This window comes from Orycteropus afer, unplaced genomic scaffold (assembly GCF_000298275.1).
Source record: "Orycteropus afer afer isolate SDZICR_OR568_19922 unplaced genomic scaffold, OryAfe1.0 scaffold00053, whole genome shotgun sequence".
In the NCBI taxonomy this organism is placed as follows: Eukaryota; Metazoa; Chordata; class Mammalia; order Tubulidentata; family Orycteropodidae; genus Orycteropus; species Orycteropus afer.
Genome location: NW_006921640.1, coordinates 10,148,646 through 10,167,442, shown reverse-complemented (window position 1 = coordinate 10,167,442; position 18,797 = coordinate 10,148,646).

Genomic DNA, 18,797 nt, shown 5'->3' with positions numbered 1-18,797 from the left:
TGTCCTGGAGGAAGTGCAGCCAGAATGCTCCTTGGAAGCAAGAATGGCCAGACTTCGTCTCACCTTTTTTGGTCATGTTGTCAGAAGGAACCATTCCCTGGGAAGGATGTCATGCTTTGGTAGGGTGGAGGGTCGTCGAAAGAGGGGAAGTCCCTCGATGAGATGGATTGACACAGTGGCTGCAGCGATGGGCTCAGCAATAGCAAGGGTTGTGAGGCTGGAGTAGTACTGGGCTGGGCAGTGTTTCGTTCTGCTGTGCTTAGGGTTGCTATGAGTTAGAGAGGACTGGATGGCACCTAACAACAACAACAATCTTAAAGTATGTCCTACAGATCTACCAACAAACAACATCAGCATAACCTAGGAACCTGCTGGAAACTTGTCGCCCCACCCCAACTGAATCAGCATCTGCCTTGTAATCAGATTCCCTGGTGATTCACCTACACTTTAAAGTCTGAGAAGGGCTGCTTCCACAATGCAACGTGCTAAGGAGAGAAATTAAGCAATGTGTGAATGGGGGAAGAGACTGCAATTTAAAATGGAGAAGTCTTAGGGAGCCTGACTGAGAAGGAGGCCTTTGAGTAGAGATCTGAAGAGGATGAGGTTAGCCACACCGATGCAGGGGGGAAGAAGCAGCAGCTGGAGCTCTAAGTTCCCAGTTGTAGCCCTAAGGCCAGAGAGGTTGGAGCTGAGCAAGCTAGTAGAGCATAAGAGTGGTACTTGATGAAGCAGATTCATTTTGTTGTTGTTGGTATGTGCCCTCAGCCAGGCTCGACTCTTGGTAACTTCATGTACAACTCAACAAAAAAATGAAAGCCTGCCTGATTCTGTGCCATGTCCATGACGGACCTTTGTGACCCCCCTGGTTTTCATTAGTTGATTTTAGGAAGGAGATTGCCAGGCTTTTCTTCTTAGTCCATCTTAGTCTGGAAGGTCTCTTTAAAACTGCTCAGTATTACTGTGGTGCCACTAGAGTTAGTATCACCCAGTGCAGTAACTCATGGTGTCACCTCCCCCCATGAGTCCAGCAACAACAAAAGCAATAGCTTGTGCCTGTAGCACTTGCAGACCAGCCATATGATTTGAATTGTACTTGGATAATAATGACAGCTCTGATCAGAGTGAGCACATTGTTGTTGTTATGTGCCGTCGAGTCAGCCCCGACTCATAGTGACCCCTCCTTGGGTTTCTGAGGCAGTATCACTAGGAAGTAGGATTGCCCAACCTTCCTTCCGAGGAGTGGCTGGTGGGTTTGAACCGCCAGCCTTCTGGTTAGCAGTCAAGTGCTTTAGCCACTATGCTACCAGAGCACATTAGAAAGTTCAAAAAGTAAATTACCATTAGAGTTTTGGTCTTGTAGGTATATTGATACATGTAAGCAGGGCTTATAAAAAGTATTTTTGATATTATAACTAACTACAGGGATATTTTTGTAAAAAACAATAAATTTCTGCTGAAACACTGCACAACAATTTTATACAGTCACTTTGATGTCACTCTGAGCACTCCCCTAGTGAGGCCACTGTAGCATTAGAGCAACATACAGGCCTTCAATGACAGATGGGTGGTGGCTGCACATGAAGTATGTTGGCTGGAAATTGAACCCTGGTCTTCTGCATGGAAGGCAAAGAATTCTACCACTGAACACCACTACCCCCAGGCTCACTTTTTTCGTCTCTTTGATACCTTTTGTCTTAGGTGTGTCCTTGCAGCACTGTTTCTGAATGCTGTAATTTGAATACCAAACCAAGCCAAACTCACTGTCCTCGATTTGATGCTATTCGACTCATAGTGATCCCCTCCTTGGGTTTCCAAGGCAGTATCACTACAGAAGTAGATTGTCCAGTCTTCCTTCCCAGGAGTGGCTGGTGGGTTTGAACTGCCAGCCTTCTGGTCAGCGGTCAAATGCCTGAGGCACTACGCCACCAGAGCTGAAATAGGAAAGCCCTGGGATGCATACAGGAGCTCTGGTGGTATGCTGAGCAAGGCATGTGGCTGCTAACAGAAGGCTGGTTGTTCAAAGCCATCAGCTGCTCTGCAAGAAGATGAGACAATCTACTTCAGTAAAGATTTACAGTCTTGGAAACCCTGTGAGGGTCACTATAAGTTGGAATAGACTCAACGGCAGTGGGTTTTTGTTTTGTTTTTCATTTGGGAGAAATGGAGAACCCTGTTCGATGCTTATTTGGGGACATTCACAAGTAAAGCTTTGTCATTTTAGGGTTTCTGTTCCTTTATCTGAAGTAATCCTGGTGGCACAGTAGCTAAAGTGCTTGGCTGCTAACTGACCTTGGTTTGAACCCAGTGGAGAAAGATGTGGCAGTCTGTTTCCATAAAGATTACAATCTTGGGAACCTGATGGGGCAGTTCTACTCTGTCCTATAGGGTCACTATGATTTCAAGGCAGAGAATACCTAGCACCAAAAAAAACAAACAAACAAACAAAAAAAAACCAAACTCATTATCATCCAGTCATTTCAGACTCATAGTGACACCCATTACTTTTCCAAGGCTATGAATCTTTACAAAGGTATATCACCTGGCTTTCCAGGGAGCAGCTGGCAGGTTTGAACCACCAACCTTCTGGTTAGCAGTCAAATGCTTTATCACTAGGCCACCAGAGCTCCTTAGAGATAGTGATTTTTTCCTTAGGCTCCTGAAGGCTTTTCTATCTTTGGCTTTCTTTATCAGCCAGGCTTCTAGCAAAGGATTAAGACAAGGCCCAAGACGACGCTTTGGATTGTACTCCTTTTTCTCTTCTGTCTTAATCTAAACATCCTTCCTGAAACTCCACCTCTCATGCAAGCCATCTCCTTTGTCCATGCCTGCACTGACAAAACTGCGTAGTCCACAAAAGTGGGTCTCAAATGAGGCAGTCCGAGCCCACCACCTGTGCCTCAACCTGTCCTCAGCTTTTGAGTAGGAGGACCTTGGCGTCAAGCCTGGATTTGAGTCTGACGGACCCTGGCGCTGCCACTCAGCCAGGGACCTTGGGCAAGTTACTTCACCTGTCTAAGCTTTAATTTCCTCATCTGTAAAAATAGGAGATAATAACATCGTTCTCACTGGATTGTTTGGAGACCCAAATGAGATCATTTATAGGAAAGCGTTTTGTAAATCATAAAGTGCTAAGCATACGTGACTTTGTTTAGCACAACTCGCTGATTTCAGCTAAATGATTGATGTCTGGACGCCCTCCCGGCCCATTTTCTGGTTTCTTCTGCACTCCGAGTTGTCCTCCTACAAGGTTACTACAGAATACAGTCCTCAATTATGCATCTCCGGCCACAGGTTTCTCCTGGGGAAGGCAGGCTGGGTGGGGAGGAGAAGGCTGATTGGCTGGGAAGGAAGTGGGATGAGCGGTGACGTGCGACGCCCCAGAGGATGCGCTGCTGGGTGGGCAGAGTGCAGGGTGGGGTGAGGTGAGGTGGGGTGGGGTGAGGTGAAGTGGGGATGGGAAAGGGAGAAGGATGGAGTGGAGAGGGGGCAGGGGGCGGGGTGGGAAGTGGGAGAGCTTGGGGGAAGCTGCGAGGGACTGAGAAGAGCAGAGATAGGGGCAGGGGCCAATGGGAGGGGATGGGTGTGGAGGGCCAGCGCCTCCCTGCCTGCAAGGAGGAAGCCTGGTGTCCGCGGAGGTCAGCCGCGTCCCTCTTCTCCAGGGGAGAATGCCCCTGGTGAATCATTACTGAACTGGTCCATTAGGGGGAAAGACAAAGCCTGAGAGCTGTGGGGCGGGGAAGAGGACAGGCTCCCGGAAAAAGCAGCGACCGAGCGTGTGCTGAGGGCACTGGGCGCGGGGGCGCGTCTGTGCTGGGGCGCCAGGCTCGCAGCCAGGTTTCACAGCCGCCCCCATGGCCTTTGCTCTTGCGCGGTGGCCCAGCGGAAAAGCTTTCCGCTCACAATACTGCCCCCTCCTCTGCCCCCAGTTCTTCCCGGGGTGTTCTTTCGCTGCAGCCCTTCCCTCCCTCCGTGTGCTGGGCCTGGCGTCCACTGTCGGGGTGCTCAGGGCAGGGTAGGGTGGATGGGGTTACTCAGGAACCCCTTAGAGAGGACATAGTGTGTGCTCGGTACTGTGCCAGGTGAATGGGATGTGAAAAGAACCATGAGAGTGGGGTAGCTATGGAGTCGTGGGGGGCTTGAAAGGGCTTCGCGGGAGGTTTGTGGTTGTCAAGGTGGAAAAGGCATGGTCCTTGAAAGATGGGAGCAATCTGGTTGAGTGGAGATGTGGGTGCTCCAAGCAGAGGAAATGAGGTGATGGAGATGGGGGCACTGGCTTGGATGAAAGGACTAGAGAGTGGGACATAGCCAGAAAGGTCCGTTGGGGTCGGAACTTGTCAGTCAGCCTGTGGGGAGAGCATGCCCTTTGGAGTCTCCTGGGTGCTGAGTGCGAGGGAGGCCAGGTTCCTGTGCTCTCAGCCTCCACATCCTCCTCTCTAAGTGGGGCAATAGCTCCCTGTTGTGAAGATTTGCAAGATATGTCAAACTGTAGCGCCTTCCCAGCATGATATTGCTTAATAAATATGGTTCCTTTCCTTTCTGGTAGGTGATAGAGGTTAACTTGTGAGGCTTAGCTTGGCTAGGCACATTACAAATAGAACTAAGAGCCAGGGAATAAACTAGAATAGGTGGCTGATCTAGCTGGCCAACTGTTCTGGACTGCCCATTCCCTTACGGACTGTGTCTGTATTAACATTTACAGACTCAACTTGTTTATTCTTTGTTAGGAATTTTACATATCAAATTAAGATCATTTACTGGTGTTGATGATATCGGAATGAACAGACATGCAGACATACATTCAATGCCTGTGACTCTTTGATAGATCTGTCTACAATATTCTCAGAATTCTTGAGTTGGAAGTCTGTGTTGAGTGTAGGACATCAGCTTTAATGGCAGAAATATAACAGGGCCTTAGAGGAGAGATCTCAGAACTGTCCTAGCCTAGCAGAGCCCAAGGTAAAACTTGTGGTACCAGCCAGTTTCCATGGCAATGACACAACACAGCCTAGAGTGACGTGCCTGAAGTCACACAGCTTGTGCACTGACCGCGCTTTGTGGGATTTTTGACTCCCTGACTCACTGAGGTGTTGAGATGCCTTGGCAAATCACTTCCATGAATGATTCAGTTTCTCCATATGTAAACTGGGAGCATGGATACTGGCTGTTTAACTGCCCTTAGGGTAAGTGCTGTCTTAAAGGGCTCCTCCCAAGTTGACGCAGGAAGGGAATGGTAAGAGGAAGAACAGCATGTTAAATCTCAAATCTCAGTGGGTGAGTGTCATTTTTGTGGGGTGAAGGAGGTGTAGCCTCCCAATGAGGTCACTTGCCTGGCACAGCTGAAGTAACAAGGAGCCAAGAGACAGCCTGTTGAAGAGGGTGGTGCCTATGGATGGAGGCAGAAGATGTGGAAGGCTGTGGGCAGCCCTTTCCTGAGAGAGGTGTCTTGACACTGGGGTTCCCAAGAGGAGAGTGTGGGTCTGGAAATGTCCTGGATGCTGGCCAGGGCAGATGAAGCTTCCCTTTTTTGCCAGACACAGGACTGTGATTTTGGAAGTAGCTTGATTGAGCTACTTTTAGAAGCAGCTGAGCCACAGAAAGTGACCTTAAAAGCAAACAAGTACATGCCTGCCTTCTTCCAAAGTACAGTAGTCAACCAAGCCCTTCTGAATCTGGCCCCTGCCTCTTTTCCTATTTCAATTGGGCTCTGCTTTGAAGAGAGGCATGTTCTTGAAGATACTGTCTTTCCACAGAGCTTGTCTTCTAGAAGAGTGAATTAACAATAGAATAGTGGTGGAGAGCTTTGTTTATAAACCTAGGTTTGAATTCTGCTGGGAGGTGGCAAAACCAAAAGAACCCCAGACTCCCTGCCGTTGAATCAATTTGACTAATAGAAACTCTTCCTTAGGTTTCCAAGATGGTATCTCTACGGAAGTAGATTGCCCCATCTTCCTTCTGAAGAGTGGCTGGTGGGTTTGAACCGCCAGCTTCTGGTTAGCAGTCAAGTGCCTTAGGCACTGTGCCACCAGTGTGCCTAGGACATGTTAATTCTTCTTTTTAAAATAATTTTAAATTTAGAAAAGAAGTTGTAGGAACAATAAAAATATTTTCCTTTCTCCCAAATCACTTGAGGGTCATTTGCTGATCTGATGTTACATCATACTCCAATACTTATGCATTTATTTCCCACAGACAGATGTTCTCCTACCAATGCACAACATGGTCATCAAACTCAGGAAATTAACAATGATATTTTATTCCCTTCCAGTCTTCAAGCCCTTCTGAAGATTTACCAGTTGTTTCAATAATGTCCCTTTTAGCAAAGGATCCAATCCGGGAGCACATGCTGCATTTAGTTCTATCTCCTTCAGCTTGAAAGAGTTCTTCAGTCATTTCTTGACTTTCAGAACCTCGGAACTTCTGAGGATTGTTGTTTTGTTATTTTGTAGAATGTCCTTCAGTTTGAGTTTGGCTGATATTTCCTCATGATTAGGTTCAGGTTATGAATATTTGGTTGGAACATCACAGAAGTGAGCTGTGTTGTTTTCACTGTGTCCTGCCAGGCAGCACATGAGTACAATTTGGCTTCTCCACTGTAATTTTGTAATTTTTAAGTATGTTGTGAGTGGGGAGATTCTTTGAAACTTTCAATTTACTCATTTATTTATCTAAATCAGTGTGGAATCATAGATTCCTATTTTATTCATAGGTTATAATCCATTGCTACTATTACTTATTTTGATTCTCAAATTGTCCATGACTTGGCCGGTGGGAGTCCCTTTAACCCGGCTTCTGGTAGCATAATGCCTAAGGCATTTGACTGCTAACCAGAAGGCTGGTGGTTCAAACCCACCAGCCACTCCTCAGAAGGAAGATTGGACAATCTACTTCTGTAGAGATAGCACCTCGGAAACCCAAGGAGGGGTTGCTATGAGTCAAAATTGGTTTTGTTTTTTCCATTATTCTTTGAACATTTCCTTAGTTATTATAACAGAATATTCTAGGCTCATCTTGTCTTTACCTTGTCCTAATTATTTGTCCTAAAAGCATTTAGTCCTTCTAGTGGAGAATAGATTTAGAAACTAATATTTGGGTGGCAGGTGTGCTCATTGCACTTGGGGTGTTTCTGCTCCTAGACCCTGTCAGTGGATGAGGACACATTAATATCTTTACATCTCTATATTTATTTTTGCAGCTATATGTACTATTTAAAACAGTGAGTCCACATGATGCCTTCAGTCTAGCACCTCAGGATTCATTCTATATCCTCTCTTTATTTGTAACTCTTTTTTCTAGCAGTGAGAAATCTGGCTTGCATTATCTTTAATATGATTACTTATTTTATCAATCCCTCTCTATGTAATCAGTCTCCCAGTGCCACCACTGCCCCTCTCCCATCCTCACCTCACCTCACTTGGGCTTCAACAGCCCCCTTCCCACACACAGTCCCTTTCTGGGATTTGATACTCCATGCTGTCCATCTCCTGCTGGGACCACCTCTTCACTCTGCTTCTGGAACACCCCACACACCATCATGGGCCCTCCTCACTCTGCTCAGTGTCTGAAAGTCATACTGAGTCACACTCTGAGCAGCCCTTCTACCCTCTCATGCAAACATTCTCTTCACTCCGCCTGGTCCTCCAATACCCCACTCTAGACTCCTCCTCCCTCCCCCACGTGGACACCTACCTTGTTTGGCCTCACAAAATGACTTTAGGACTGAGTTGTTCAGGAAGGGAATGGGAAGAGGAAGAGCAGCATGTTAAATCTCAAATCTCAGTTTCCTCATCAGTAAAGTGACCATAACAATGGCTCCCACCTAATGTAATTACCAGGAAAACAAAATGAGATGATGTAGGTAAAGTGCTTCCTCAGCAGTGTCCAGTCATGGTGAGCACTCCCATGTCAACTGTTATCATAAGGAGCCCTGGTGGCACAATAGTTAAGCTCTTGGCTGATAACTGAAACAAAGGTCAGGTTTGAATCTACCAGTGACTCCGTGGGAGAAAGACCTCAGTCTGTTTCTGTAAAGCCTAGAAAATCCTGTGGGGCAGTTCTCCTCTGTCACATGGGATCACTATATGTTGAAATTGACTCAACAGCACCTACCAATAGCACTATTATTATAATAAATAAACATTCCCATTTTTATCACATCATTTGATAGGATTATATTAGAGACCTGTAGAAGACACGTCACTGAAGAGGAATGGGTGAGAACTACAAGAATGGCAAATGCATCAAGACAGGAGGACTGTTGCTTCTTAAGAGAATGAAGGAAGACATTATTATATTGACTAAGTTAGAATATATAAGAACAGAGAAAAAGCTGGAAGAAAACACTTTTATGCATTAATGGAGTTTATCTCTTTTGGTGGGATTGTTGTGTTAGGGGCCAGTGAGTTGGTTTTGACTCATAGTGACCTCACATACAACAGAACTGTTTGAAAAATTTGATGTTTCCAAAAGTGTATTCAATGAATATTAATTATTCAAACTGAGAAAAAAATATTTGAAAAGGACCCTATCCAAAAAACCAAACCTAGTGTCACTGAGTAGATTGCAACTCACAATGACCCTTTAGGACAGAGCAGTACTGCCTCATAGGGTTTCCAAGACTGTAAGTCTTTACGGAAGCAGACTGCCTCATCTTTCTCCTGCAGAGTGGCTGATGGGTTCAAATCCCCAAACTTTTGGTTAGCAGATGAATGCTTTAACCACCACACCACCAGAGCTCCATAAAAAGACCCTGGTTAACTTCAAATAACTAATTGAAAACTACTCTCAGCCTGAGCAGTTTGTTGTGACTTTTTCTTCTGCATGGCAGATTCTAGAGTCAAAAGTGCCTGGATACAAGTCCTGGCTCTGCCATTTACCAGCTGGGTGGCTGTGGGCAAGTTCATTGACTTCTCTGTGCTTTTGTTTTTTATTTTGTAACATGGGAGTCTTACAGTGCCTAACTCATAAGTTATTTAACAATTAAATGAGATAATACTTATAAAACACCTAGCACAGGGCTTGGCATATAATAAGCACACAAAAATTTAGCTATTAATGTTGTTATTATTTCATGGGAAGGTTTGGAATGTAGTGAGGGATTCCTCAGAAGTCTCAGAGGAAAGAATTCCTGTCTGAATGGCCTCACAAGCAGTATCTTGTGACTCACCCAGGCAGCCAGGCCTCCAATGAGGCAACAATCTGAGGCAAGGGTGACAAACCAAGGCAGGGAGATGTGTTTTCCTCACTTCTTGAAAGGGATCCAAAGAGATTAGTTAACTGATTGACTCAGCAGCCTGCCATTAGGAGACCATGACTGGCACCCACAGGACAAAAGATAGAGCTGTGTCTCTGAAAACCAAAACCAAACTCAGTGCCATAGAGTTGGATCCGGCTCATAGTGACCCCTCCTTGGGTTTCCCAGGCACTATCACTACGGAAGTAGGTTGCCCAATCTTCCTTCTGAGGAGTGGTTGGTGGATTTGAACCTCCAGCCTTCTGGTTAGCGTCAAATGCCCTAGGCATTACTCCACCAAGAGATTCACTTATTCATTCATTTGGTTGTTAATTTCATTACATTTATTATATATATGCTTGCTATGTGTCAGTCACCATCATAGGCAATGGGATACAACCATTAAAATGTAATTAATGAGGTCCAAAAATAAATAAATAAACCAAACACACTGTCTTTGAGTCAACGCCAACTCACAGTGACCCCATGTGCTGCAGAATAGAACTACACCACAAGATTTTCAAGGCTGTGAAATTTTGAGAGCAGATCTCCAGGATCTGTGCACCTCTAGGTGGGTTTGAACTGCCAGCATTTCAAGTGCTTAGCCATTTATACCACCTGAGGACTCCCTAATAATTCTTCAGGAAGACAAAAGCATGAGGATCTATGGGGGCACAAGGTAGGGCACATAACTCAGCCTTCAGTCAGGTGAGGCCTCACAGAGGAGATAACCTGAGCTCTTGTGGAGGACAAGTGTTGCCAGGCAAAGAAGGTTGGGATAGGGCAACATGTTTCCTAAAAACCAACCAACCAAACAAACAAATAAAAAAACCCAAACTGAGTAAATTCTGACTCATAGCAACCCCCATTGGGTTTCCGAGGCAGTAAGTCTTTATGGAAGCAGATTGCCCAGTCTTGCTTCTGTGGAGTGGCTGGTTAGCAGTCAGATGTCTCAGGCACTACGCCACCAGAGCTCAGTGTATGAAGGCTCATAGGCAGGGAAGAGCCTAGGCTGGAACTTGGTGTGGCTGGAATTGTCATGGAACTCTGAGCACAAGGGGGCAGTAGAGAGACACAAGGCTGGAGAGGTCAGGGCTGGGGGACATATTGTGAATGTGAATTTTATCCTGAAGTCAATGGAGAACCAAAGGCAAGCAGGGTGTTATCACATGTGCATACTAAAAAGCTGCTCTGGCTGCAACCTGGGAAATGAACTGCAGAGGAAGTAGAACCCTGGCAGGAATCTAGACGACTAGGTAAGAAGGGTGAGGGCATCAATTATGGTGGGGAGTGGAAGGTTGGGCCCCAGTCAAAGCTGTTGGGTCACTTCCTCTGCCACTTCCCTTCATCTTTACAACCGGGAGAGTGAGGAAATGTTATCTAGCTTTATAGAAGAGGAAATGAAGACTCAGAGAGATTACTTGCTTGGGAGCAACAGAAGTGGGATTTCCAGTCCAATGGATTCTGAGTCCAAAGCCATGCTCATAAGCATCCCTCGAATCTAAATAAAAGTTGTCTGGAAAGACCTTCCCTTCTTCCCCTACCTGACATTTCTCACCCTCCCTGTGGTTTGTTCCATGACTGTCTTCCCTTGGGAGGAGGAAGGGTGCCATGAGAGTATGTAACAGAGGATGATAATGTCATCTGGGCAGTCAGGGAAGGAAGGCTTCTTGGAGGAGGGGCCCTGAAGAATATGAAGGAGGAGATAGAGCTAGTAAAGCAAGCAAGGGGGTGGGGGATGGGAAGAAGGAGAAGATGTTCTGAGACTGGAAAGAAGAGCAGGTATCATTGGTTAGGAACAAAATGGAGTATGGCATGTTTGAAGAACTCAAATTCAGAGTGGCTGGGTCAGGGCATGAAATGTAGAGAGTTGCAGGATTTGTTTTCTTAATGCGCTCAACAAACAGACACTGATTTTTAGCTGTGTGGTCACATATAGAATGGAACAGATGCAAGGGAAACATGTAGGATGAACCCTGTTGATCTGATGATGAAACCATGCCCTGCAGACATCTGCTTATTGCGGTTACCATGGAAACATTAGACTGCAGACCCAGAGGCATCTACTCCAGCCTGTGTTAATAAAGATGATGAGACTGAAGACCAGACAGGGGAAGAGAGTGCTACATTTCCTACTGGCAGCTTGGAAAGCTTTTTTGTAGACATCGATTTGCAGTATTTTGTGAAGAAGCCAGACTCTTGCGGATAAGCTCTGGAGGAAGGAAGGAAAGAAGGAAAAATAGAAGAGAATGAAAAATTTTTCCCTAAAAGTAACCAGAAGTACCCTTCATGCCCAAATACTTTAAGGTCTCATTCTAGGCAAAGCTGTCCTTTGCTTTTTTCTGGGTACAGTCTGCTAAGACTGCATATGTTTCCAGATAGTGCGACAGATGTAGCAAGGAAGCTTCCATCTGTGGGGCACCAGTTTGCCTCAGGATGCTTCTCCTGGGGAATTAGCTGGACTTCTAGATGGAGCTGCCAAAAGGCCAGCCAGTCCGTTTTACCAACCACAAGAACGTAGGCTCCGTGATGGCAGAGACTTCTGTCTATTTTATTAAATTGTGAATCCCCAGCACCTAGAACACTGGCTGGCAGTCAGGAAATGTTTGTCAAATGAATGAATGAATCTGTTTTCCACTGGGTGGACCTACTGTGTGATGTGACAGTTTTTCTTATCTTAGGAAAAGATGAGGCACATAGACTAGAACCGCATTCAGGAGCTTGTCCAGGCTCTGATGCTAACCAGCTGTGTGACCTCAGCCTGGAATTTGCACTTCCTGTTTTCCTCATCTCCGCTGCTGGGCTGATCTCGCCAGGTGTCATGAGCATCCACCAGGATCATGTAAATAAAAGTGCTCTACAAAGGAATGTCTTTACTGCTCCGACACCTGACCTCTCTTCTGGGGCATGAGCCCTGAGCCCCATATTTCTAAGTAGCATTCCACTTGCAGGAGCCAATTAGCACTCCTTACCTCCACTCCTTGGAAGGAAGATTGGGCAATCTACTTCCGTAGTGATACTGCTTTGGCAACCCAAGGATCGGTCGCTATGAGTGGGTCTGACTTAATGGTACATAACAACCACCACCACCTCCATACAAGCAGCATTTCCTCCTGAATTCCTCATTTTCTTGGTGTACTGTTATTGCCTCAGTGTTTTGTGCTTGAAACGTGAGTTATCTCTGGCTTTCTTCTCTTATATTGCCCTAAGTCTGACTGTTTTTCTCCTTTGGTGTCTCCTGTTTCCTCTCCCACTACCCCTGCTCGGGTGCCCCTCCCTCCTGTCTCACCATTGCCAAAACCATGGGCCATATCCTGCCTCCTGACTTTTCTGCTTCATCTCACCACTGCTGCCAGAGACATTCACTGAAGTACAACTCTGAGCTCATTGTGTCTCTACTCAAAAATAACTGATGGCTGACTTGACTAACTGCAGACCCCTTACACTGGTGTCTTAGTCAAGGTTCTCTACAGAAACAGAACCAGTTATATATCATATATATGTGTATATATATGTGTGTATACACACACACACACACACACATATATTTGGAGCTCTGGTGGCATAGTGCCTAAGGCACTTGACTGCTAACCAGAAGGCTGGCGGTTCAAACCCACCAGCCACTCCTCGGAAGGAAGACTGGTCAATCTACTTCTGTAGGGATACTGTCTCAGAAGCCCAAGGAAGGGTTGCTATGAGTCAGGTCTGACTCAATGACTTGATAGCACATAACAACAACAACAACAACAACAAATATATATATGTCCCTGGGTGGTGCAATGGTTAAGCATTGGAATATTGAATGAAAGGTTGAAAGGTGATCTGTTCAAACCTACTTACAGATGCCTCAGAAGTAAGGCCTGGCAATCTTCTTCTGAAGGGTCACTGGGAACCATAGACTAGCCAAGTTGACACAAAAAATTAACCATCACTCCTGGTTTTCAAGGCCCTCCGACACCTGATCTCTCTGACCTAATATTGCCCACAGGCCCCCTCTGCATCCTCTCTTTCAGCTGCACTTTACTGCTCATCTAACCTGAACATTCTTACACTTTGCACGCACTGCTCCCTCTGGCTGGAACTCCAACTTTGATCTCCATGCAATTGCCCTGCCCCCTTTACCTACCACCCTTCATTGTTGCGAGCCTTCCTGTGCTTTAAAACCCAGCTGAAATGCTCCTCTGTGCATTTCTGTGCTTGCTGTGTGTCCTGTGACTGTACACATGGCATTGGCTTGGAAGTGTTTGTTTACACTCCTTCCTTCACTCCCCTCTCTACCCTGAATATCTTCAGGGCAGAGATTATGTTTCTTCTTCCCACTCCCAGGACCAGCAGCAGTGCTCTGGCTTTGCTGGACTCCTTGCTCTTCCATGTGACTTTTTTTCTTTTCTTCAAATTAAAACCTTTGTTATCATCATGAAATATATTTAACAAAGCAAAACATTTCAACAATTTTTATGTGAACAATTCAGTGACATTAACTACATTCACCACGTTGTGCAATGATCACCCATATCTGTTTCCCAATTTTTCATCACTCTTAAGAAAAACTCTGGATCGCTTATGCAGTAGCCTCCATGCTTCATTTCTCCCTCCCATTTTCCCCAAACCGGTTGCTGTCAAATCAACTCTGACTCACAGTGACCTCATGTGTGTCAGAGTAGAACTGTGCTCCATAGGGTTTCCAATGGCTTATATTTTGGAAATAGATTGCTAGGCCTTTCTTCCAAGGCATGGCAGGGTGGACTCACACCTCTAACCTTTTACGTGATCCAGGGATTCCCCCACTTACTCCAAGGTAACTGTTAATGAGTGTTGGTCCCTATGCAATGACTGTGAAGCCTTTTCTGACTCTCCTTTCCTCCTTGTCTGGCCGGTATACTTATCTTATCCTCTTTCTGGTCTGCAAGCTCTCAAAAGGCACAGCCTGGGCGTCTTTCTTCATATGTCCTAGGGCACCTAGCCCAGTGACTGTATGATCAGAAGGTGCATACAAATGTTTGGTAGTTATAAAAATGGGTGAGAATCCGTAGCTGCGGGCTTCATTTCTTCTCTCCTGATGGGAAGCTGAGAAGGACCTGACAAAGCTTTTCTTTCTCCTGCCCTCAGCGAATGATAAACTTTGGGTCATAGTTATCCTGCTTCTTCAGCATTTCTTTGTTCTGGAGTAAGTGCAGCTGCCAAGAACACAGAGGAAGGGAATAGAGGGATTACAGAGGGCTATACTTGTTGCCTCTAGCACTGTCAGCCAAAGGCCTTTTCAATTAGAGGAGACACATTGGCTCTGGGCTGGCTGGACTTCCTGTCACGGATGGGCTCTCTGTTTAATGTCTCAGCTGGATTTGGCAGACTTGGAGCTTCCTGGGAACATGGCTGGCCCACGAAGTGGCCTTGCCTTAGTGGATGTGCACATTGTCATCCTGCATGTGTGCACGTCTGTGCACCTGGCAGCTTCCCTCCTCATGTGCTTTCTGCTTGGAAGCTCATCAGCAGGAGGGGTTGGAGCCTCCAACTACCTAATAGGAAGCAGACATCCGTGCACACAGAGGAGCAGGCTGACTCAGGTCTGGGCTTTTCTGGAATGGGTCAAATTATCGTTATTTTATTCATTGGAACGGAGATGGTTTCCTAAATGGAACACTTAAATGTGATTTACATTTTCTATCTTTGCAGTTTTTCATGTAAATTAGCTAATTTAAAAAATCATTTGTACAGTTACTTGCCCTTATTTTGGTGCTGGAATCCCTGGGTGTTGTAAAAGGTTAACATGCTCGACTGTTAACTGAAAGGGGGAGGTTGCATCCACCCAGAGGAACCTCAGAAGAAAGGCCTGTCAAGCCTGTCAATCCACTTCTGAAAAATCAGCCATTGGAAATCCTACGATGCACAGCTCTACCCTAACACACATGGGGTTGCCACGAGTTGGAGTCAACTAGACAACTGTTTATGTGTATGTGTGTTACATAACTTACATGAAACAAAGAAGCAAGTTGAGAACACACATTTCTGTTTCTAAGCAACAGCAGGTGTTGCCTTTATGACATTAGAAGCAACGATTGTTACAGAAGTTCTAGGAATCCAAGATAGTAGGTTTGGGGGTGTTCTGGTTACCTAGTGCCGCCCTGACAAGAGATATACCACAAGTGGGATGGCCTTAACAAACAGGGGTTTATTCTTACATTTTGGAGGTTTTAAGTCCAAGATCAAGGTGCCAGGCTCTAGGGGCTTGGTGAAAGCCCCTCAACCCTGGGGTCCAGTTCCACCTCCTGCTCCCGGCCTTCTGGAGCTAGAGGCATTTCTTCACTCAGGCAGCTGCTGGCTGCTGAGACTGAGAAGCCCCAAGGTTGACAAGTAGGAAGGCACAGTCTTGATATTACCAAACCACATGGCAGGTCATTAACTCAAGTCCATTGTAAGTCCCAAGGTCGGCAGAACACAGCAGGCTGCTGAACAGCGAGCGACATGGCTACATGCAGGGTCCAAGTGTGCCATAGGCTAGGGACCATTCCTAAAGCTGCTTCTTATATACAGGAAGCAGACCACATACCCAAAGAGAGCTACTCAACTGCTGTGGTAGATCCCACCATGGAGTTGATTGCCAGTTTCATCATGGGGAATAACTACTACAAGCTGCCCAGCCACTCAACCAGGCCCAGCCAAGTTGACACACAAACATAACTGCCATCGGGGGAAATCTTTTACTTTCCTGATATAAGGGTATGGATACCACAGACCCTCCTTGATTTTCAACTTTGAACAGAGATGTGACAGGTGTAGGGCTGCAGGCACAGCAATCATCTTGCAGCCTTGAAGATGTAAACAGGAGTGAAAGGCCCAGAGGATCACCAAGACGGTGGCCCCATCTAATGTCACTGAGCTACTGAGCTAACTCTATCAAACCAAACAAGTCTATTCCAACTCATAGCAACTCCCATTGGGTTTCTGAGGCTATAAAGCTATATGGCAGTAGACCGCCCCCTCTTCCTTCTCCAGAGCGGCTGGTGGGTTTGAACTGCCAACCTTCTGGTAGCAGTCAAATGCCTTAGGCACTGCACCTACTTATCTTCAGAATTCTTATATAATGAATCAAATGAAAAGCCCATTTGTTTAAGTCAATTTTAGTAAAGGTTTCTAGATGAACACATTCCTAACTGATACAACTATATATTAGTATATACACATCCTTCTGAAGGTATAAGAAACTCTGGAAAGAGTCACACCAACTTTTATATGTGGTCAGCATTTGGGAATGGAATGGAATTAACTTTTTACTCTAAATCCATCTGTAGTGTTTTAAATATTTTTAAAAATAAGAATGGGTTTATGTATCATTTGTGTATTCAAACAATAAAAATTTTAAGATACATAAAAAGAAAACCTTCTCATTGTTGAAATTTTGTGATTAAAAATAAATATAAACAAGAAAATAAATGTCATTCATAGTTCACAGAGAGGTTATTGTTGTTAGTTGCCATTGAGTCAATTCTGACTCATGGTGACCCCTGTGCCCTTTCAGAAGCAGGAAGCCAGGCCTATCTTTTGAGGTGCCACTGGGTTGTTCAAATTGCCAACCTTTCAGCTAGTGCTTGAGTGCTTCATTGTTGGCACCACCCAGAGACATGGTCGATTCACTTTTTAAAACTAATTTTATTTTTTAGGAGTTTTAGATTTACAAAAAAAAATTGAGCTGATAGAGAGTTCCAGCATATGTCCAGTTTCCCCTATTATTAGCATCTTCCTTTAGTGTGGCATATTAACTAGAGCTCATAGTTTACACTAAGCTTCATTCTGTTATATAAATCTATGGGTTTTGACAAATACATAGTGTCATGTGCCCACCATTACAGTATCATACAGAAGAGTGTCACCACTCTAAAAATTCCCTATTCATCCCTTTTTCCTCCTCCTGAACCCCTGACAACCACTGATATTTTTAGTATCTCTATAGCTCTGTCTTTTCCAAAATGTCATGTAACATGACATGATATACAGGAAGGCAACTGTGGACAACCGGTGCCCCTAGGGCTCAGAGGTTGGGAACCTGGGCAGGTCCCTGGTCAGAGAGCTAGCAGGAGAGGAGGGAGAATGGAGGAAGCTAGTATTTCTCCAAGGCATTTTTTCTATTAAAAAAAAATTTCCCTTTTTTTCCCACTAATAAACATTTTACAAATAATACGTATCATTTTGCACTATGCCTGGAGGAAGAGAAACCATCTCAGCAGTCGACTTACAAGCTGCTGCAAAACTGAGAGCTGAGATTTTTGAACCAGGGTCTGGGGGCCGGGGAGCTCAGGGCCAGGGTGCTGCAGGTGTTAGCCCCGCTGGTCCTCACCACCCAGGTTTTGTCAGTCCCTGTGGAACAGTGGGAACAATTCCCTGGTGCTTGTTTCAGTGGAAACAAAGATTCATGCATGCCTGGGGCTGAGGGGGAGCATGCACAGGATAAGGGTTCAGACAAGAACCTGAAAGCCTGAGCTGGATGTTACCATTGCCATGGCCACTTGGACAGCCACCTGGAGGCCCCCTCCTTCCAAGCTTTCTCTCTGCCTTCTCATTCAAATCTTCCAAGTTCACAGACCTTTCTCAAAGCCAAATATATCTTTCTAAGTCCTTAAATAACACTTATCTCCTCAATCATCAATTCACACTTCCTGCTCCCCTATCATCTTCCTCCTCCAGCCAGCCTGTCTGATACTCCCAATGTAACTGTGCTGAGCCCTCCTCCAAACCTCTACACCAAGCATGGGTAAACTTTTTCTCTAAAGGGCCAGGTAGTAAATATTTCAGATTTCCAAATCATACAGTCAACCCTGCTATTGGAGCACTAAAGCAGCCATAGACAATATGCAATCAATGAACATGGCTATGTTACAATGAAACTTTATTTATGGGCACTGAATTTTAAATTTCATATCATTTTCACATGTCACAAAATATTCCTCTTTTGATTTTAGACAGCACTCTATGAAACCCTATGGTGTAGAGTGGGAGAACAATGTGGAACAAAACTCAAAATCATTAAAAAGAAAAAAAGACCAGGTTTGCTGGTCTGATAGAGCCTGAAGGAACCCCTGAGACTATGGCCCCTAGCTGCCCTTCAGGTCGGAAATTGAACCCACTCCTGTGGCTTCCAGCCAAACAAAAGACAGGCATAGGAACTGAACATTTACATTAGGTAGACACACTCCTTTGAGAGATCAGTCATGGGAGAATAGAAGGGCTGTGTATGCACAGGGAGACAGCTTAGGGACAGGAGTGCATGGGAGGGAAAAGGTGACTATGGGGAGGAAATGGGAGGGGAGCTGTTGTATTGTGGTAAATTATAGTCAATATCATAAGATAAAGTGTATGTGAGTTGCTGTATGGAAAGCAAATTTGCTAGATAAACTTTCACCAAAATCACAATGTTGTTAGTTGTTATGTGCCGTCAAGTCGGCCCTGACTCATAGCGACCCCTCCTTGAGTTTCAGAGGCAGTATCACTACTGAAGTAGATCGCCCAATCTTCCTTCTGAGGAGTGGCTGGTGGGTTTGAACCGCCAGCCTTCTGGTTAGCAGTCAAGCACAAT